Here is a 23636-nt window from a genome sequence, read left to right as displayed (position 1 = left end):
TTCCTCTTATGAACAGATCTCATATTTTGGGCAGGTGTCTTATTTCATGCCAGGTGTATTTCATGGTTTCGTTTACTGTTGCAACCACATTAGAGCAGGAAGAGAGGTAAATATCTGACCATTCCCAAAAGAAAGTGGTGTTTCCAGCGCATGATTCATCCAGTAAATGTTAATACCACATAATACATCTAGGAGGAAAAACTGCTATCCATTTGTAATCCTTTACTTGCAGGTATGCAAATGGTTCCTCGCAATGGTGTGCCCTCATTCCAAGAAACTGCCTCTTCTCAATATTCAACCACAAATGATTACTGGGGGGAAACAGCTCTTTCATGACATAACAGAAGCAATCACTATCTTGACTGAAGTATCTTTAGTGGTTGTACAACTGTCATGTGTAATTGAATCATTCTTGTGACGTCAGCAAGGAGGAGTGTCTGTAGATCAGTGCTGAAGGCCTCAGGTTCAATCCCTGGTCAACTCCCTGCCCGAAACCCGGAGACACCCTTCCAGCCAATGTAGGCAATTCTGAGCCAGATGTCATAACTGGTCTGCTTCAGGTGGATTCCTATGTTCCTGTCAAGACCCAGGGCCCTGACTCCTATCCTCAAGGAAAGGGTCCATGGACATGTCAGACAGGGAAGAAAATTTGCTCTCAGAACCAGCCTTTGACATCCACAGCTTTCTAAGGAGTTCCAGAATCAGAGGAGCCTTTGATGCCAGCACCTCTCCAGCCTGAAGAGGTCCCTTAGTCTTTGTCAGACTCTGGGGACTCCACCTTGGAGAACACAGCAGTACGCACCCCCTGCCACCATAGCCAATGGCTTCTAAAAAAGAGCAGGTCTCTTTCTTTTTTAAAAAAAATAGTAATACTGAGGTCTTGTGCAAGACTGACATTGAGCTGACCAGGGCTTGCGCAAGAGTGATAAAGAGGTCTTGTGCACAATTTCTGCATTAATGTTTTTAAGTCCAATGTATATACTAATATTACTTCATCCAAGGTAATCAATCCCCTAAATGTACTGTGTAGAGACTGAGGAACCAGCTCTTCCTAACCTGGGTTGCTGAAATCCAAACATACTTTCAGCATGCAGCAGTTGGTGGAAATAGGTGTGCTCTTACTGTTCAGGTTGCCAAAAAGAAAGTGGATGGATTTGCTCAGGTGAAAATCAAAACAAAAGTAGGAGTCTGGCATTAGAGGCCACCAACTGAAATGTCACCACACACATGTGACCAACTCAACTCCCCTCCCCCCCAAAAAAAGTTAATAAGCTTCCACATTCAACAGTGACGGCAAATGTATAACGCATTTTTTACTTATCTGATTTTCTGCCATAGGAAAAAATCTAGATTAAATGTGTGCCCACACTCATATATGGTGTCACATTTTGACATAATGTGGATGCTCCAAAAAATCTTGCATGCACGAGGAGCATTATTCACAACATGCTCCCATCTGGAAACACCCTTGGTTATCCAGATGACTTCACACAAGTCATTAAACCTATATAAATTGTGGCTAACAATATGTCCTGACCATCACTCAAATTGCCTTTTCTACTGTTCATTGCAAATACAAGAGTATTCCTAATGTTTCTGCAAATAGCACACATAGATTTGCTTTAATTTCAACCGGCAGCTGTTTGAAGCAGACTAATAAATAACCACAGCCAAGTCCCCTATTGAACTTCTAGAAAAGACTGTAAATATATTTAACAACCTGCTGCATAAACATAACCAGCTTTCAACCAGGATTGAATGCCTTTCAGAAAGTGTGTTAGTTATGAATGTAACTGAGAAGAGAAAAGGTTTCAGAAGATGGATTTGAAGTGCCTCTTTCTCTCTGGGAAAAGGGGAAAAAATAGGTGCACTGCTTATTACAGCTCACAGACCAATCTACTTTTCTACAAATAGCAGCTCTTAAATACCTAATCGTTCTTTAAAACAACAGACTAATGAGTCTGATTCATGCAACATTCATTTATTTTTAAATAAGCCACCTCTAGAGTCTGGCATATATAAGACCAATAGTAAAGCACTCAGTCACAAAACAATTGCTTCTGTCTGGACTGTAAGTCTTTTGAGGTGCCCCCTGAAGTGCCAGGATGATGTCAAACATGCACAGGGTGGGTAGATTTGCAGCTTTCATTGAACCAGAGAATAAATGTCTGAGACCAAAAAGGATGAGGCCACTTTGAAAACAAATAAATACACTAGAATAAAAACTAGGTGGCTTACCTGTAGAAATGCAAAACTGAAAAAAAACACCTATGGCACTTGAAATTGGAATAGTCTTAAATAAAGGCCATCTGCTCATCCTCAGAGGCTGTGATGTTTGGGGCAATTGATAACTGGCTCCCAGTGAATAGTTCCAATTGCTTCTACAGACCAGGTCAGAAAGATCTGGAGACACAGGAGAAACACCATGCAGGCTGTGTATGCAACTCTCTCAGGGGTGATGACATATATGATATAAAATCAGAACTTATAGCACAGCTGTGGAATGAGCAGTTTTACCATTGAACTAGCATACAAGTTAGCAGTTAACTGAATGTGGGGTTAAACAATTCACCACGTCCCTTGCAACTTTCTGTTTCTCTCTCTCCTCTCTCTTTCTCACACCTACACCACATTGCTATCAGCTCATTCTCCTCCAGCTATCCAAATGCAATAATAATAATAATAATAATAATAATAATAATAATAATAATTTATTTGTACCCTGCCCATCTGGCTGGGTTTCCCCAGCCACTCTGGGCGGCTTCCAACAAAGATTAAAAATACATTAGAATGTCACACATTAAAAACTTCCCTGAACAGGGCTGCCTTCAGATGTCTTCTAAATGATAGGTAATTGTTTATCTCTTTGACATCTGACGGGAGGGCGTTCCACAGGGCGGGCGCCACTACCGAGAAGGTCCTCTGCCTGGTTCCCTGTAGCTTTGCTTCTTGCAATGAGGGAACCGCCAGAAGGCCCTTGGTGCTGGACCAGATTCAAGGCAGGACCAGATAATCTTAGAATTTTTGGCAGGATCAAATAATCTAAGAGTTGTGCAGCTGGACTACATACACATACAGCAACCAAGTCATGTCTACCATGAAACTAGAAGCCACTCAAGCAATCTTCTAAAAAGCAGGGGATATATGTAATTCAGAAGACCATTATTGTGTACAAACTTATTCAGTAAATGCAATAGGCAAAGAACCACATTTTAAAAAAAGATATTATGGTGCCATGGTTTCCGCTTCTCTCCTATGTGAAAATCATTCTCGCTTCTGATGGAATTTCAATCAAGAAGAGGTGTATTTTTTCCTGACTATTATTCAGCCACATAACTTTCGCATCCAAACTCTCTTAACAGTTAGTGAGCCTCTCCTCAAGCTGTTTTATTTCTAATTGTCCCAGAAGCTTACCCGTGATATACAAGTACTATAATCAGTGGGTTTTCTTTTTCCCTTAATTAGTGATCTTGTTGCATTGTTATGTGCTCTTCCTTTTTGTTTCTTGCATTTTTAAACTTAATTTCAAAATCCCATGCTTTAAAAACAACATGGAAAAATAAAGCAGTCTGGTAGTTAACAAGGCTGAAGGTATTAATTAGACACAACATTAAAAACAAATTGAAAATATTGAAGTTTAGTCCATTTCTAAGCAGAATGCCACCTGTGAAGGGGCTTCAAAAATGGTGCCAGATTTGCAGGCCTGGTGCCATGTTTGCACATACCCTATGAATAGCTCTTAAATTCTGGAAATTTGTATTTTCTAAAACGAGGATGAGGAACCTGTGGTCCTCCAGATGTGGATAGACTCTTAACTCCCATCATCCCTGATACTGATCAGGCTGGCTGGGGTTGAAGTCCAACCTGGAGGGCCAAAGGTTCCCAACCCTGGTTTTGTTTAAAAAACACACCTATTATTTAAAATCAGAAAGTTTTGTAACCATTAATATCCCACAAAACAGATTTGTAGCTTTCCGTTGGTGAATTAAAAGCCAAACCCTCATATAATCAGTTAAATTGGCTAATTAAGTGTCTAACCTCCAATTGAATCCTAACCTTCAACAGCCCTAATCAGGTATGTTAAAAGTGGATGTAAGTTGAACAATTAATGTACATGACAGCTGGCCATGGTGCATATTCACAAACTTGGTGTTATTTAAACAACTGAAACATGTACAAATCACATTTGTCATTAAAAGAGTTTGAGTTATTGTAACCATTTCCCAGAAATCTCTCTGTGTCTATTTAAAGGAATGAGGCTGGTCAAAAAAGAAGGCAAGCTGGAATTTCTTGCGAACTATCTCTTGAAGAAACATATTGCAAAATCTGTGAATAAAGGTATGTCTGCATAAAAAGCAGTTATGAAGTGCTGGAAGTGGGAAGGAAGACTGCAAATTACTCAAACGTTTAAATCAAGTCTTGCTAGACACAGCATGAAATGAAAGATGAACCGACAAAAATTAATGATTGATACCCAATTGGCCTCTCGGTATGAAACAGACGGTAGGTTTCTATATAACAGAAAACTGTTAGGACTGCCTTTCATTTTCCATTATGTATCACAGCCAAACCTTATTGAATACAATGAATCTTAAAACCAACCAATCACTCAGCTACAAAACTTAATATTAGCACATCAAGAACACCTTACTGGAGACTGGTTTCAAACCAAGCAGCACAAATTTTGTTTAAATGCATAGCTTAAAATCGAGCACAAATGTAAGTACTTCAGTGGAAAATGCAGGCATATTCAGCACCAATAAGACACAAACCACAATAGCTGAGTGTTGGAATTAGCAGTGTGGTTGAAGAAGCACCTGGGGTTATCAAAGCTATAAGTTCTAATATGGAATTGCCAGATTCCATGTAGACATATTGTTATGATCATTCTTGAGCTCCCAGAATCTTGATAAAAACATGAAAATCAAAGCAAATACTCTGCAAATGTGCAGAAAAATAAGAGCTCTGAAAATTAGAAGCACGTGGTTTACAAGCAAAAGATTCCAGATTTGATCCCTGGCATTTCCAGGAAGTTCTGGGAAAGAATTGTTTCTGAAACTCTAAATTACCACTGCCAATCAGTGTACACAGCACTGAACTAGGTGGACCAATGGTTTAACTCAGTGTAAATTGGATTCCAACGTTAGTAAGAGCTGGGACAAAACATGCATTCTTCCTGTTATCCAAGAGAGAAGTTTCCACTATCAATTGTAACTGATGTATGATGCACTTTCGCTATGTTCAAATAAGAATGGTGACTGTTCTGGGCATGGCTGCATGAAGCGAAGATAAGTCTCACAGTAAGAGAGGGACAGAGTTCTGGTGGTCTAGTGAAAGTGCTAAGGCCTGATTTAACACAATAGTCTAGTGACAAGAAAAGTTGGGGGAAACTCCTAAAAAGGTGAAGGGACCTGTAAGGAGCAAGAGGAGATGCAAAGAGGGTACTAGTTTAGCTGGTAGATCAGCTACATGTCAACTCAATATGTAGTGGCAGTGAAAAGGGTGAAATCTATGTGAGGAATCATTGGGAAAGGAACTGGGGGAGGGGGTGGCAGTATCAAAATGCCTCTGAATAAATCTATGGTGCAGGTAAATTTGCCAAACTATGTCATTTTGGATGGCCTCCCTCAGAAAGGATACAGTGGAGCTCAAGAAAATTCAGAAAAGGGCAAAGAAAAAGAATGTGGCATAAGTGTTTAACACTAAACGGATAGAGAGTATTAGAGCCTGTGAACATCCAACAAAATGGACTGGCAGTAGAGCCAAGACAGTCAAAACAAAATAATTCACAAAACTCATGTAATGACCCATGTGTAAGTATGGAGAAGGACTACTAGCTTCCTCTGCACAGTGTTGCTGAATACAGATGGGAACCCAGGTGCCCAGATGTGTGGGTGCAGAGCTGTTGAGTTGGTAGCAGCAACTGGTACAACCTACTGATGTCATCACCATCACAACATTCCCAAGTAAGTCCTGGAAAAGCCAGGATCCTTCAGAAACCCTGTATTATAAGTAGAAGGCATATAAATTCTGAATGTTACCTACAAAATTGGGAAGAATCCTCATCAGCTTAACCTAGATCCTCAGTGTGGTAGTCAACTACATTTTACTCAGAGTAGCCCAACTGAAATTAATGAGAACAGCTAAATTAGGTCCATTAATTTCAGTGGCTCTACTCTGGGTAAAACTTAACTGAATACTACCCTAGGTTAGCTCTTTTGAGTACTTTCCCAGATGCTGCTGCATAAAAAATTAATGATATCCTTATTAGGAGCTACAGAGCTGGAATTGGCAAAAGAATGAAAATCCACAACTTTAGCAGCGTGCCATTACAGAGCTTGTGACAAGGCAATTATAGAGAAATCAGCCCACCAACTCCTTCCTAGGGATTAGCCAAGCCTGATGCCTATAGCAAATAGCATCCCTTCGCTTCTTACGCGGAAATTGGTCCTCTTACTGCGGCATCTCTTTATAAATATGTTTCCTACTGTGAAATCGCCTTTTTGGACTTCTTAGCTATGCATCTAGATAGGTAAGTAATTACCTTGTGATTGCTGTACAGTGATTTACGGAAGTAATGAATATATCAGTGTTTCTTCTTTGAGCTTAACTGTTTTTATTCACTTTTGTTTGTTTTGCTATACATTCTGTAAAACCATAAATATATCTATCCACATATATTGAAGAAGAAGCAGTTTAAAAGACAGAACAAACAGGAAATACTTAGAAGCCTGACAACTGGCATGGCATTTTAGTTTTTTGTTAAATTTTCTCTGTTCTGATTTCCATTCTTGTTCCTTAATGGCTATTAAAATCATGCTTCGTTTTGCCAATAATGTCTATAGTCCCCCACTTCCAGTATAGATTATGCATTGAACCTGCATTTCCATGTATTTCACTGACATTTGAAAGAGGGTAAGTGGGGAGAAACCCCTCAGCCTACTGCATAGCTGTCAAGTGTCCCTTATTTGAAGGGACAGTCCCTTATTCCAGTGCCATGTCCTGCTGCTGTCCCTTATTGATGGATGTCCATTAAATGTCCCTTAAATGATGTCCCTTAAATTTCAAAGGAAGCAGCTCCTCTCCCTCCCTCCCTGCTGGCCAGGGAGGAGGGAGGCTCCAACTGTGTTGCTTGGCTGTGTTGCTCACCCACCAAGAAGTCTAAGAACGACTGGGGGGTGGAGCTTACATGCCTTGTGTGTGGCTAGTTAATGCAAGCTGAGGGGTTTTTTGAATGCTGGACGCCATTTTGTTGCACTTGCTGCTGCAAACTTTGCAGTGCAAAGCCAGGCCAGGGAGCCATCTTAAGTTGAGGCTGCATAGGCCTTGTGTTGCATGTGATTCAGATTCTATTCAGTTGAACCTCTGGTTACAAAGTTGGCTGGACAGTGTTCTCAAAGCTACCAGCATGAGTATGACCAGACTGCAGGAGGACAGGAAGACTGGAGTGCCTGGAACAGGTGAGGCCACAGGTCCCTTATTTTGGCTGCTGGTCCCTTATTTTCAAGGCTGCTGGTCCCTTATTTTCAAATCTGTAAGTTGACAGCTATGGCCTACTGCCTTTCACTCTATAGTTCTGGCTTTCAACTCTGTTCTCTCTGCTTGACTCATTAATATAAAGAATGGTTCTTCCCAAGGCAACACGAGAGATTTCCTCATAAAAGCATGCATTATTTACTTCAGCTTTGTGATCTCGACTTTGAAGGAGCCAAACTTCCTAGAGGGTTTTTCGGAAGTACTATACCATGTAGAACTTGTCTTTTTGACTGTCAGTTTTTCAATGTGTACGGTGTCATTTTTCACATTTGAATGGACAACTCACCCACCCGCTTGAAATACAGCAGCACAGCCAGGTAGATTGTGCAGCTATTTTGATTGTCCATTTGTTTTTAAATGCAACCGCTGCTTTTTCATTATCGGGCAAAAGTCTCCCTGAAGTGTATAAAAGGAAGGAACATGAAATAATTAAAAACTGTGGGCAATTCTTCCTGAAAGGTCACTGCAGCTGCAGTGCAGGCAGCTGGCCAGATGTCACTACAGGAGACTTCTGAAGAGAGGCAAAATGTTCTTGGCATATTGACAAGAGGAGGGCAGGCACTTCTCTGTTGCCCCGGAGGGCAGGACTAGATCTTATGGGCTTAAGTTACAGGAGGGGGGATTTCAGTGGAACACCAGTAGAAACCTCTTAATAGTTAAGAGCAGTTTGACAACGAAACTAATAACCAGGAGCAGGGGCTTTCTCTTACTGGAGGTCTTCAAGCAGAGAGTGCACTGCCATTTGTCAAGGATGCTGTAGCCCTGCTTCAATTTTATGCCATCAAGCAAAGCATTGGACCAGATGACTTACAAGGACTAGATGGCCTCCAACTCTATGATTCTGTGATATTTCATATGTCTATGAAGTTACTCTTCTTTTCTGAATCAAATCTTTTCTATCACTTCAGCAATGTGATAAATTTCAGGCACTCGTAATAAAATTGCTATACAGTATCGCAGTTGCTGGGACGCAGGTGGCGCTGTGGGTTAAAGCCTCAGCACCTAGGACTTGCCGATCGAAAGGTCGGCGGTTTGAATCCCTGCGGCGGGGTGCGCTCCCGCTGCTCGGTCCCAGCGCCTGCCAACCTAGCAGTTCGAAAGCACCTCCGGGTGCAAGTAGATAAATAGGAACCGCTTAGCAGCGGGAAGGTAAACGGCGTTTCCGTGTGCGGCTCTGGCTCGCCAGAGCAGCGATGTCACGCTGGCCACGTGACCCGGAAGTGTCTCCGGACAGCGCTGGCCCCTGGCCTCTTAAGTGAGATGGGCGCACAACCCCAGAGTCTGTCAAGACTGGCCCGTACGGGCAGGGGTACCTTTACCTTTACCTTTATCGCAGTTGCTACCTGACAGTAAACAAGATGGCTTTGCTTATTAAGGCCAGAGTAGGATTTAGGAGATCAGGACATCTTCCAGGCCCAGGGTTAGATTCCTACAATAGCAGGATACCACATGCCAACTGAAACAATTGGAAGGTTATGAGGTTAGAGGCAAGGTTAGCCTCTAAAAAGCCATGTTTGTCATATTCCAAATTAGAGCATCACAGTTTAGCAGTTGGGACATTGACCAGCATTATAACATCTCAGTCAGATTATACAATGATGATGTGGAAGAGGAATTCTCCACTTTTCTTCAAAACAAGTGCTTAGGATAGAAAAAGCCAACAGTATGTAAATGTGCTGAGAGTAGTTTGAGAGAGGTTTTGGTTCCAATGGTCCTTTATTGGTATGTAGCTTCTATATATAATATTGCTTGGGTCCAGTGGTAGATTAGGGTTATGTTTGATCATAGAGTTATACTTGATCATAACCTGTTTGATAGACTAATGGAACTCATGCCCTGGCCTGAGAAATGGAGGGGTATAAATATAACAAATGGATAACTGAATATGATTATTAATATGTTAAATTTCCTGTCCTCAAAATACAGATTTCAAAACAAACAGCTAATTTACTGCATAAGCACATATGCAAGAATGAGGATTAGATATGAGTTATGGTAATTTCCTAGCTCTTTGTAACCTTTTGCACTTGGCTCAAAATATTTAACACCAACACACCTTTATTTGGGAAGACTTTATTTCTCAAATATATAATACAAGTTCCTAACACTGGCTCACTTGAATGCCTTGGAGAGCTACTAAAATCTTAAAAGTTGCAAAGCAGCCATTAAAGTAAATACAGAAATACACCCACAAAGATATTTTATATAGTTCCATTCGATTCACTTTTAATACTACCATTAAAAACCCACAGGAAATTAAATCACCAAATTCTATACTAGATCAACATTTAGGTCATGACAGCAGCTTGCAAAAGCAAAAAACTTGAAAGCCAATGGTGAAATTCTTTCCTTAACTTACATCACTGTCATTAGTATTTTTACAACATAATATATATATAAAACACACAAAATATATATTAAATAGGAGTTGAGGGAGAAAGCTTGTACCTCAGGAAGAATTTATTATAGAATACAGGCTTAATTATTTGGAATCCAATTTGCAAAATCATGGCAATGAGTTAATGTTAGATACAGAGAAAGCCAAACTTTCGAAAGTTCAGAAACACACAGTAAAGTGTATCAAAACACTCTCACTTCTCCACATTTGAGACTCCACCAAAAAATAAGAAGCAATTTTAAAACACGCACATGCACGCACACATGCCCAATCCAATTTGAAAAACAGCAAATAACAAAATACATATACTAATAATTAGTCATGTCTGACTTGTACATAATTGGTTTACATAGGAAATGCATGGGTTGTTTTTTAGATTTCTAGCAAATCAACAATATTAAGTCTTGAACCTCTTCTGTAAATAACTGGAGTGTATCAAATAAACACTCACAGAAGCCCCCCATCCCTTTCTAAAGCTTTTTCCTTGAGCAAATGTAGTGAACCTGTGGCCCTTCATATGTTGTTTCTAACCTCCATCAAACTTACAGTAGATCATATAGCCAATAGTCAGGAATGATGGGAGTTGAATAACTGCAGCCACATCTGGAGAACCACAGGTTCCCGACACCTGGGCTAGATGAAGCAGCTACAGTCAGGGAACAAAGAGAAACCGAACTGACTCTTCCCTTTGCAGTAAGGCTTCTCCAGATTTATCCATTGCATCTGGATAGGTCTCAGGCTACTGATGCTAGGTCAGGATTAGTGCCATGGCAGCTGTAAGTGGGTAATCATTCCCATTACTGCACATCACAAGAATTTTTTTAAAGAAAATGTATAAACTGCTTGCTTAAAAAAAAATTCCAAGCGGCGTACGAGTCCAATTACATATAAAACCACGATTAAAATACACAAACCAATTGAAAACACATACATATAGACCGGACATTAAAGGCAAAGATAAAATCATTGTAAAACTTAAAATAGATGTAACTAAATCATGTGTCTGAATAGGCTTGCTGAAACAGAAAAGTTCTCAGCAGGCACCTAAAACAGTATGGTGAAGGTGCCTGTCTAATCTCCACAGGCATGCAGCTAGACAGGCAAAATTAATAATCAGGACATAACCACAGGGAGTCCTGTATGAAACACAGCTGTACTGTAAGGGTAGGAAAAGTAATCTGTAGTGTTCATAGACTGGTCTTATTTAATACATGGTAGTGTCATCATGGGAGGCTCCTTCTCCTTACAAAGGGATTTGTGCTATTAAATGGGCAGGGGGGCCATACTACTGTTAGTATATCTGTCCTCCATTGCTGAGTGTGTGATTGTCACATCACATGTCCATGTTTACTTTCTAGGCTTGGAAAAGGCTGAGAGGGGAAGTTAGCCTTATCTCTTCCGATTTTTGTGTTTTTGTATTTTTTACTTTCTGTTCTCTCACGGAGCTAGAGTAAGAGAACGCCATGATCATTTGTCCTGTATATATTGCTGAATAAAAGCTTAGAATGAGCAGACAATTCTCCACTTCGTTTCTGCTAAATCTCTGCTGAGTGAGTGTGCACGTAGACATCTGTTGCGTGTCACTGGAGCATGTGGGACTGGTGAGTTATAGACATCCCGGAGCTACGCAGCATCAGGAGGATTCCCGGAGAGGTTTCGTCTCATCCCGGGGGCTGCGTGGACCCCCAGAGGTGTATCCTGACACCCATCCCTGATGTTGCAGATCTTCTCCCAACTTCTCCTCTGAAGTCTGTGTGCGTGAGCTGTGGCTGTCTGCTGTGCAGGGAGGAAGTGTGCAAATGCCTAGTGTGTGGAGGCAGCATTGGGGCCTGGGGCAGCCTTGTAACATCAGGAGAAGGGTCAGCAGAACAGTCCCTCTTCTTCATTCAATACATGGATCCCAAAATATGACAGAAGAGCCAAACGTTATGGAAAGTAATAGGACGTCCACCTCATAAAGAAGAAGGTGCCTGTTTGGATCTGCCCTTATGCATACGTTAACAACAGTATATTCCCTGCGTATTTTACTATTTGGTATGCAATTTCTGTACAAGGACTTTCAACCTTGTAAATTACTAAACTCTGTTCTGCATCAGGGGATACAGAACACGAAGGGAGCCTGTCAAATGCCAAAGCTACTCATGAAAGGTTCATCTTGACATGCAATTTTTGAGGGTATTAAAAAAAAAAAAACGTCACTTGCAGTGCATAATATAAGAACAGACTTTCCTTGGCTAAAGACTTTCCACTTCAGAGGGGGAGTGGGGGAGAAAACCAAGGATTAGATATCGCACATACTACAAGGTGAGAGACGAACACAAACGCACTCATTTTTCAGTAACACTGAATTTCACAGAATGCTTGGGTGACTAAATAACATTCAGCAACCTTCACATTTCTTCCTAATTCAGCTGCTAAGAACAGACTAAGCGAAGAGAAAAACAATCATTAGAAAAATAAAAGTAGCAAGTTGTTGATTGATTTATATTCAGAATTATAGATGAAAACAGGGCAGCCAAAAAAAATGTGCACTGTATTTTGAAAGCAGTCCTTGATTCTCTGCATGGGAAATCAAATGGAAAGTTGCTTCCAAAAGTATGCAATTCATTGTGCAATCCTATACATGTCTACTCAAAGTAAGGCAAGCTGAGTTCACTGAGGCTTACTCCTAGATAAGAGGTATACGATTGCAGCCTACATCAATATGAAGCATATCAAACATTTGTTTTGAACTAAATTGTTTTCAACTGTAGTATTGAAAAACAATTATATATGTCAATCAATATTGCGATTTCATTTAAAACAAACCAAATAAATGCCTCTAGCTTAGTGGAAGGGGAGAGAGCATCATTCTCTCTTTCATCCATCAGATAAACAATACCTCTCAATTTGATAATCTGGGCAACATACCAGACTTTGTTTCTCAGAACCTTAATGATCTTAGCTATTGTTATGGAAGTTGTGATTCAGCTCAAGCAAGCATGCTGGTGTGTAGTGAGAAAACCATGGGCCATGGTTCCTCATCCACTGCTGCAGCTGTTATGCTACCAGGAAGTAAGCCATGGCTTGGCTTAGCACTACATCCAAACCTGAATTTATGGTTTGTCTCACTCCAAACAAACCACAAGCTGTAACCATTTGTTCTTGGTTTACCACTATTTTAGGGGTCTAAGGGTACACCATCCTTAGTAATTATTTTATGCTTCAAACCTAGACACATTTATTTGGAAATAAGTCCTACTGAACTCCATGGGACTTGCTTCTGAGTAGACATGCATAGATTTGAGCTGTTAATCTCTTTTTTACTATTTTAAGACAGTGTCCCTGATATAATTTTATTATTTTTCATTATTACTACTTACATACTATCTTTCCTCCATGGGGTTCAATGTGGTGTGCATAACTTCCCCCCTCTCCATTTTATCTTCACAACAAGCCTGTGTAGTAAGTTAGGCTCAAAGACTGTCCAAGGCCCCCCAGTGGGCTTCATGGCTGAGTGAGGATTTGAATCCTGATTTTTCAAGGTCCTAATCAAACCACCTGAATACTAGATCACACTGATTTTGAGCACGTTGACCAAATACAAAGAAAATTGGCTACACATGACTAACACCAGTGCTTGAACCAGTAGTCCTGAAAAGCGAGATGAGCGCCACACCCCACAGTCGCCTTTGACTGGACTTAATCCAAAGGTCTTTACCTTTACCTTTTATAGCCTTGTTCATTTTTCAGATGTCAAATACCAGTTACACACGATGACCCCCCCCCCAATACAAGTGGAATTGGTGGCATCCTCCCCACCTCCACAAAAGTTTTCATATGGAGAAATCATATTATTGAATATTTATCTCAATTTGTATAAACAGATAAATCCTCAAGCTTTAGTGGTATAATTCTGTTGCTGAGCAGAATCCCTGCCAGTTTGCTGTGACCAGGGCAGGAGAGGAAGACCGTTCCCCTTTCTACCTTGGCTAGAACAAAAGTCAATGGAAGGAATGAACTATACCCAATTCTCACTTTTTTGGATGTACAGGAACAAGGAGGACTATGGGGATTTTTTACTACCCCTGATGTGCCCTGTTTTGGCCTCCATTGCCAATGGAACACCATCAAAGGGACATCTATATTAACAGAGTTTACTTCCTGAGGTGTAAGTGACATTTGGCCAGCAGGTCTCCTACTGGCAGAGTGAAGGTTACACTGCTTCCGATGGACCCTCAGCCAACTTTTGGCCATCTTTAGAATTGCTCCCTTGATTCCTTTGGAAAAAAGGTTTCCCAGCATTCATTCCCAAAATGAGACACCCACAGTGACTAATACTCATAACAAAAACAGCCAAGAAAGAAACAAACTAAAATAATTTCCAGAAATGATGGCTTCTTTCATTACACTACACTGATAAAGTGCTGATAGTTTAGCCATTTAACTCTTACAAAAGACTGTTCAAATTCAAAGGCTGCATTCGGATATAATGTTAAAGAGTGGTCTGGCATTATGAGAAAACACTGGTAGCGTTCCCATGTTATGATAAACCATATTTAATAGTTTAGCTGGAGCTAAGGGATCTCAGATCTCACCACTAAGCACCGCTTTGCTAAGACTGTAGATAAGCTTCTGTCTGCCCTTTGACAGTAAAAGGCAGCAGGCAGAAGCTTATCTCTGATATTAGCACAGTGGTCCCACAGAGAGAAATGCTGACTTTTACAATCAAAGAGCAGTCAGCATTTTCACCCATCTCCAACCCTGAGCTGTTCTTTAACAAATAACTTATGTCCCAATAACTCAGTTTAATTTAATGCAGTTTAATCATTTACAAAGACTGTTTTACATAATGAAAATAATGTTATGATGGGAGTAGATTAATATTATGTAATTGGAGCAAAGACTGTTTTAAAATTATTGTTGGTCAAACTTAACCTGAAAAATGAGACTTACATTAGAATGCACAGCTAATCTCTTGTACTGGTGTTATCAAACATGGCTAGAAGTTCTATACCTGAGATGAGAGAAGACATTCTTGCTAGGTGTTTCTCTGAAGCCCAATTTTCTCTGAAACCTGTTCATTAATCTGCATCATTCATTCTACCTACTTTAGTGTTGACAGCTTTTGTACCATTTTTAAAGGACCTTACTTAAGTGCCGTAAAGTTTAAAGCAGAAATAACCATTCAACATCAGTGACAACTGTGACATCAATTCTCCTTTGGCGAGACTGCATTTATTCATAATTGAGGTTGTCCAAGTAATTATCCCCCAACCGTTGTCCTTGGATAAAAGCAATCTGATGTTGTCAGGTATGATATTCAACTTATTTGCCAACAATCTTAGCAGCCTTAATAGAAACAGTGCTAACTTTTCTTTAAAGCCTGTCAAACCTTTCTCAGCACAATCCTACGCACTGTAAGGCTGCAATCCTATGAATTCAATGGCGATCACTCCATAATGGGCTGCGCATATTCCACATGCTCAGTGGCATGGCAGAAATGCCCCGCTGGGTGGAGTGGAGCTGCTATGCTAGTTCACCAGCAGGTGAGCCACCAGAAGGGAAGATGGGGAAAGGCAAAGTAGTGGGGAGGTTGGTGTGGTGTAAACTTGCCTGTGAGTCAATCCAGCACTCCAGCCAGTGGATCGCACCAAGCCAACCACCCTACCGCCTTGTCCCTCTCCCTCTTGGTAAGCATCAGTGTCCCAGCTTTCAGGAAGTTAACTGAGTGATTCCAACTCACCTTGTGTGCCACTTTTGAACCAAAGAGAACACAATGGTGGTCCCATCTTTAAGTGCTTTAAGTGGTAATGCAACATTCCCTTTGCTCCGGGTTTTGTTCCACTGTGTGAGCTCTTTCTTATAAAGTCTTAAATCATAACCTAAACGAAATCTCATAACCAGTCTCGAAAATCCATTATAAAAGTAACCTGCATTTTTACTCCTCAGACTGCTTTAAACATCAAATCTTATTGCACCAATGATAGTGTAACTGCTTCACTCTCTGACACTTCAGCACTGGGTGATTTAGATTTCCCCCCTCCGCAGCTTTTCACAGCCAAGTGTAAATTAAACACTGTTAAGTTTCCCCTGTTCAGACTCTTTTTGGAAGGGAATCCAAGGGAAATTAGGAAAAGCCTGAACCACACAAAAGAAATGCAAGCTATAGCATTTACTCTATTCTAGTATGACATCCACACTCAGGTTTTTACCTCCTTAAGACAGGAGGGACTGCTTGTACTTCCTGAAATATCACTAAACGTTGAACAATAACAACAGTTTTCGCCCTGAAACATGAAGTATTTCCCCTTTTCTCTCCTCTTCCCTAAAGATAAGAAAGTACTGCAGCAGAAGCAGCAACACAAACATGGACAGGATCCCAGGAGGGTAGTGCCTGATTCCAGAATATTCCACATGTACCACTGTAATCTGAATGTTCAATTTAGCATTCACCATCTGAATCATGGTAACATATTCTTAATCAGACTATAAAATAGTGCACAACACTTTTATGATCTCAAGAGATGCTAAAGGGCAGAACATTTAATAGTTCTGCTCCATGAAGTATAATTTCACTCTTTCCTTTCAGAGGCAGAAACTGAAGAGGTACCTGTTTGATATTTCTTTTAATTATGTTTGAATTGCTAAATCCCCTTGGACATTTGTAAAGATCTGCTATCCATAAATATTTTATCATCCCACTAAGCAGAAAGAACTTTCAGGGCCATGTTGATCAAACATGAAATTATTCCCAAGCAAACAGAAATTTCCATGCACACAGTGGTTAATTGGGTGCCTAACCACCTAATAAGAATGTGAACACCATAATTTCTCAACGGATTTTACTGCAGTGTTTGAAGACTAGCCTTACAGGATCCATTCTTTAAGGCTTATATACATAAATGGGTAGTACATGACATTAAAAAAACACATCCTGCATGAACAGTACTTATTATTTCTGTAGTGCATGAATGATTGCATGACCAAAAGTATATACAGGACACAAGTGGATCTACAATGTTTGAGTGTTTCTGACAGGCTGCACGCATGGTGGAGTGTAGGTGGGTTTCCATGAGGCAAGAGACAGTGATAATAGAAGAACCTTTATTGAACTACATAACTGGGAAACAGGGGCAAAGCAACTGCTTATATACATTCCTGAAAACCTGGGCCACTCCCATTCTCAACGTGATTGGCTGTCTAAACTTCCAAGCTGCAAATCACAACTCAGAGTTCAAGGGCCAATGGCAGAGGCCCAAATCCTGAAATGCTCTGTGACTGGACATCATGTATCGAATCAAAACACAAGAGCTCAGAATCCTTAATCCAGACTCAAGCTCAGGCAAACACAGATCACTGAATACATAACACATGGGGTACAATGTTTTACCACTAGCAGTGTTATTATTAGCTTAACCTAATTACTGTCATTGTGAAAGACCGCTTTCATATGAATCCTTTAAATCAGGCATCCCCAAACTCGGCCCTCCAGATGTTTTGGGACTACAACTCCCATCATCCCTAGCTAACAGGACCAGTGGTGAGGGATGATGGGTATTGTAGTCCCAAAGCAGCTTGAGGGCTGAGTTTGGGGGTACCTGCTTTAAATACAATGCACAGAAAACAAATATCCCTAAATATTTTTTTCTTCATTAAACTGACTTGCATGGAATATTCTTTTTATGTAGCCTGTCTTTCTGCAACTGAACTTTAACTCTCTTGAATTTTTTAAAAAATACTCCAAGTACACACAAACAAAGATCCAAAACACATGAATATTTAGTAGTTTTAAAAATATATATAAATTTATTTATTTTCTAAAAAAGTGTTTTCTAATATGTCAAACTGTACTATTTCCTAAAGAAACCCAGTACATCCTCAACAGCTCAGTTTTCTGGTATTTTTCTTGCCTTATTCTTCAGTCTTAAGGTCTTTAGCCTTAGAACCAAATTTGGGGCAACTTCACACTTTACATAGCAAGTATGTTTTCAGCATGTCTACCGGATGTCATGGGGTGAACAGCTTGAGGGGGGAATCACACATTTCTGAAGGCACACAATGGACATATGCCAAGCAACCAAAATTAACTCTGTCCCAGATGCATCTCTGTGACATATTTACACCACACACACTTCCTGCCTTAAAATGTTATCATTCATCTATGCACAGAAATAACAAAAACACATAAAGTAGACCTCAGATTTGTTCAGTGGTAACTGATCCTTCAGTTGACTAAAGAGAAAATATCTTAACAAAAGTCCAAATTATCTTTGGCATTTGCTAGCTTGACAGACAGAATGTATGCCTGGATTCAGTCCTAGGAGGTTCAGAAATCAAGAAGATGTGGATTGCTTGTACTGTGACCTCCTTAGTGTTAGCTTGAAAAAAAAACAAGACGTCACACCCAAGAGAGATCGAGCTCTATGTCCCCATTAGCTGGAATCAGGAGAAACTGTGGAGGTGTTGGTCCAGTGTCTGGAAGCAATGATGGATTGGATGCGGGCCAATAATGTGAAGCTGAATTCTGATAAGACAGAAATGCTATAGGTGGGTGGCTTCTGTGTACAACCTGTTCTGGCAAGGGTTGCACTCTACTTAAAAAAAACAGGCTGGGAGTAGTTCTTGATTCCAACCTGTCATTGGAGTCTCAAGTGGCTTCTGTGACAACAGGATTTATATTGCCTTTATGGATAAAGATAGTTTATCAGGTTTTTTTATGAAAAACAATTTTTTATTGTGCTTATCTGTTGTAAACTGCTTTGAGATCTCTAGACAGTAAGCAATGTCTACATGGAAATAAAAAATAAAATTCTCAGAATTCCCATTTCCAGAGACCCTCATGGGAGGGAAATCTCAGAAGCCAGCAATGTATTCATCTATATGGACTGAGGAGGCACCCTGCCTGCTTCATGTGGCTCCTCCTCAGAGCTTTGAGCACTACTGCACTATATCCTGGGGTAGCAGGAAGTCCCCCAATTCATCTGGAACCTTCACTTGAGGAATATGAACAGCCCAAACAGTTTCCTCATATGGGGCACAGGTTGAAACATCAACTTAACAGTGGGACTACTTAAATAGCATTCGCCAATCTAGTGCCTTCCAGATGTTTTGGACTATGACTTGAGAGCTGTAGCCAAAATATCTGAAGGGTACTAGGTTGGTGAAGGCTAGGATTAGCTCTCCATTGGCTCCAGACAGTTGCTGGAACAACATTGCAAGCTTGTTGCTCTTGGGTGTCTCCACAGTGAGCTGGCCATGGTCCTGCTCTCCTGTGAATTAGACCTTTGCCAAGATTCAACAGGATCTCCTGCAAATACATCAGGAATCAAGGTCTTGCACTGTAGATCCACACAGGGATGGTTCATGCCATTTTTCTGCCCGAGACAAAGGAAAAATGATGCCTCTCTGCCATTCTATGTAAAAGGTGAGGGGAAGACCTTAATACTAGGTAATGGGACATCATACTCAATAGCAGTAAGCTAGCTTTGATAGTGTAGTGCAGGTCGCACAGAATACATAGTTCTCTCTTCCAACAACTCCCCACCACTTAGCATCTGCCACCTGAGACAGCTGCCTCATTCAGCCAAATGGTAGGGCAAGCCCTGAATTTATGGGTGGTTTCCAGGCTAGTGTAGGCGCCCTTTAAACATTCTTCCAGTTGAACAGAAGTTTCTTATTGGTGAGCAGGCCTGCAATTAAATAAGCTAGCCACAATGTCATGAGTCTTTCCTATGCAATCAAGGATGACAGTTTCATGGAAAAGACCCCATACAATCCTGCCCACAATGCAGCCTTGTAAACTAACCACCAGTAAGCAGTTTTTACACAGCTGGGAGACCTAAGTATAGAGAACAATCTTGATTAGCTTTTCTAGTGAATTTGTGACGAAGTATACAAATCTTTGTTGCAGGGTTATTTCCTTTTTCCTCCCCCCCCCTCCAAAAAAAAATATTTACACACTTGCTGCTTTTAGAAGTTTGGCCTTCATATCGTAGATGTGCAAGCCTTGAAGGAAATACATCTGAAAAGCAACAAGGTCAGACACCATCCAATACAATGTTTATTGCCAGGGTTTTTCTCAGCTGGAACTCACCGGAACTCAGTTCCGGCACCTCTTAGTCCTGGCACCTCTCAGGTGGGCGCCATTGTCATTCTAAGAATACAATGGAGGTGTTCATTGTGAGTTTCGGCACCTCTTTTTCTAGAAAAATAGCACTGAATATTGCACTGAAATTACTAAACCTTAATAAGTGAACACATGCACACACAAGAGAAATGAAAGCTGCAGAATCCTGTCAGAATCTTGATCTGCCTCCTGTCGCAATACTAAGCTAAAGATGCTCATCCCACCCTAGCATACACACTCATACAACAAAGGGGAGAGACAGAAAAAGCTTCAAATTCTGTTAGAACATTAGAAGCTTCCAAACTCTGATACATGTGTAACTCTTATCTTTCTTACTGTGAATTCTTTCCATGGAACTCACATGATTTGCCACTTCTTCATTCTATCAAGTCAAATAAGGAAAACAGAATTAATACTATGATCTCTTTTCTTTCTTTTTTAAAAAAGTTACTTAAGCATATTATTTATATGTGACTGGGTTTTTTTCTACAAAACACAAATCTAGAGAGCTGCAGTGGTTTAGTGACAGGAGTCAGGACTCTAGTAATAATCATTGACATTTCCAAAAGTTGTTAACAGAGTGACCTTGGGGACAGTTTAGCTACCAGCCTTCTGAGTCACACTGAGGATGAAAGATCTTTAGCAGAAGAGACTAACTCTAGGAAGGAGAGGAAGACTGCTGGCAGAACCAAATACCCAGCATCCCTTGCTGCTTTTTGTCTTATGTGAAGCACATGTGGAGGACTGGTCTAATCCTACAGAGTTTGTGAAGTGTTTTGAAATCCACAAAAATAGACAGCTACAGAAGTACCAGGTGGGAGAGATCTTATGGGATTTTATTTCCAATAAGAAAAGATTTGCATCCTAAGAACAAAGCTTTATCGCTGTCAGCCAATTAATCCCTACCTTCCCTGAGACTGGAACTGTCTCCTGTGCTAAAAACAAAATCTCCTTTTCATAGCAGAATCCTTCTGGTCTTTATCTTGCATTTCCTCATTAATCTAGTTTCACCTGCCTGGCACAGATATATACAGAGGGTGAGAAGGGGGACACTCATTCCACACACACACACACACACACACACACACACACACATTTACTTTTCTTCCTTCTGTTCATCGTGACCTTTCCGATTTGGATCAGCATTTATACTTGCCCACCTGTCTGGCAAATCTTACCCGCAACGTGCCCTTCAAGATGAAAAACATGGTTTGATAATGCATAGTGACAAAGCTTGCAGAGATGGAGAGCAAGCAAAAGAGGGAAAGCACTAAGGGAAATCACTTCCAACCAAGATCTGCCACTGCAGAGCTAATCAGGCAGGTATTCAGTTGTTCACTCCTGCAGACTTGCTTAGCATAGAAATAGGCTGTCTGCCCAGGAAGATGAGGTAATGTCTAGCTTTAATGCCAATCTCTCTAACTGGCAGGACACATCGGGTAAATATTTCTGCTGCGGGAGACCACATTAATTTGATTCTGCTACCAATCTGATTATTGTTATTACTGTCATCAATATTAATACTTAAGTATGCATACCTCTTGAAGCATTACCATGTCTAATAGGCATACCTGCTAAGGACAAAGTCACTGGAGATAAGAAGATAACTGTGCTATATTATGAAGCCAGGTAGGCCACACAGAGCAGCACCCTGTTGGATGAAAATCATAGCGTTGGCTTTCATCATTCCATTCCTTGTTCTGAACACGGCTGAAGTCCACTCCCCCCCCCACCTTACTTCAAGCCTTATATAAAGGCTACGCTTATGGAGAATCCAGCTGGGCGTTAATAACTAGAAAAGGGAGTCATGGGGGCTGCTTAAAAACAAGGCAAGGTTACAACCATGCACACAACTACCTTAAGTAACTTAATTGATAAAATCTGATTGATGAGGGATGATTATACGAGTGGCTCGACTTAAAATGAATATCAAATTATCTCAAAAGCATGTCCTGAGTACTGAGTAAATTGCATTCAACTGCCTAAGTTTTTCTTCCCTGAAAAGCTGTCCTATAGAGATAAGACAAGACTGAATATTTTCACATTTAATGCAATAGAAAGATATAAACCAAAGGGTGGGGGCACATTTTGCTCATGACAGAAGGAAGCTGGAAAGTCTTCCAAAAGTGACATTGCTGTTGAGCCATTATTGCATAAAAATATGCAAGCTTCTAGTGACAACCAGCCTCTCTCTCCTCCAAATAAAACCTAGCTACAGCCAACTTTGTTCCAGGGTCTGTTTTTTGTTCATCTGTTGTATGGTTATGCAAACTGTTTGCCATTAGCAATCTGAAATGCAAAGCTTCTTCTGACAACTGGCAATTTCCTGTACTTTTCTTTTTTTAAAAAAAAAAGTAAATATGGTTTCAAGGAAGATATATTGTTGGATAAAAATGATATCCCAGATACTGTAGTTACATACATTCCAACATTTCATAGATGAAAATAGCAATATTCATCCATATGAATGTATACAGCTAGGAGCAAAGGCCAGAAATGCAGCCAAGTTGGTGGTTCTAACATAAAGAAGACTCAAATGTGCATAAGCAGAAATTGGAAACTAAAATTGCATACAAGCAAATGACAAAAGCAATACGGAAAGCCACAAACTACATAGAAAGTCAAATACATATACACATATATGCACTATATACATTCATAATGTTTAGAGCAGGAATGAAACTCAAGATCCAACAACCAGAGCAAGGTGCAAAATAATAGTTCAGGGGAGCAAACACTAAGAATTAGGGGGCTAAATTCCTCTGAGGCAGGGTGGGGAACCTGTGGTCTCCTGGTGTTGTTGGACTCCTGTTTCCATCAGCCCCAGTCAGCATGGCTAATGGCCATGGATGATGGGAGCTGCAGGTAAGTAACAAGTGGGAGACCACAGGTCCCCTACCCCTGCTATAAGGCAGGCCTATGAGGGGTTTTTTCAGTACCAGAACTGTGTTCATAGTTGTGCAAGGACTGTATAGCTCTGTGGCAGAGCTTTGCATGCAAAAGGTCCCAGGTTCAATCCCTGGCATCTCCAGGTAGGCCATCTGAAGTCCCGGAGAACTGTTCCCAGTCACTGAGCAAGGATGGGCTAAAGGTAAAGGTAAAGGGACCCCTGACCATTAGGTCCAGTCATGACCAACTCTGGGGTTGCGACGCTCATCTCACTTTATTGGCTGAGGAAGCCGGTGTACAGCGTCTGGGTCATGTGGCCAGCATGACTAAGCCGCTTCTGGCGAACCAGAGCAGCACACGAAAACACCGTTTATCTTCCCACCAGAGCGGTACCTATTTATCTACTTGCACTTTGACGTGCTTTTGAACTGCTAGGTTGGCAGGAGCAGGACCAAGCAACGGGAGCTCACCCCGTTGCAGGGATTCGAACTGCCAACCTTCTGATCAGCAAGTCCTAGGCTCTGTGGTTTAACCCACAGCACCACCCATGTCCCTTTAAGGATGGGCTAGTGGTCTGATTAAGGATGAAACATCTTCCAATGCCCCTATGTTTTACAATCCTACACACACACCAAAAAAAATCTAGCATTTTCCCAAGCTCTCTTTACTTCAATCAACTAATTTAGAGCAGAAATTGTCTTTTTT

General features: G+C 40.8%; 1 protein-coding gene and 1 long non-coding RNA gene across 6 annotated transcripts in view; both read right to left on the bottom strand.

Moving 5' to 3' along the window:
• Window positions 1-23636, bottom strand: part of LDLRAD4 (low density lipoprotein receptor class A domain containing 4) — a 280021-nt gene that overhangs the window by 89481 nt on the left and 166904 nt on the right. The window lies entirely within an intron of this gene.
• LOC310848286 lies at window positions 3496-12659 on the bottom strand. Its single transcript, XR_014566275.1, has 3 exons — window positions 8880-12659; window positions 7558-8499; window positions 3496-6942 (listed from the first exon to the last, which is right to left on the bottom strand). It is a non-coding gene; the product is annotated as an uncharacterized lncRNA (long non-coding RNA).

Source organism: Podarcis gaigeae (assembly GCF_964106915.1).
Source record: "Podarcis gaigeae genome assembly, chromosome: 7".
Classification (NCBI taxonomy): Eukaryota; Metazoa; Chordata; class Lepidosauria; order Squamata; family Lacertidae; genus Podarcis; species Podarcis gaigeae.
This window is presented reverse-complemented; position numbering and strand designations above follow the sequence as displayed.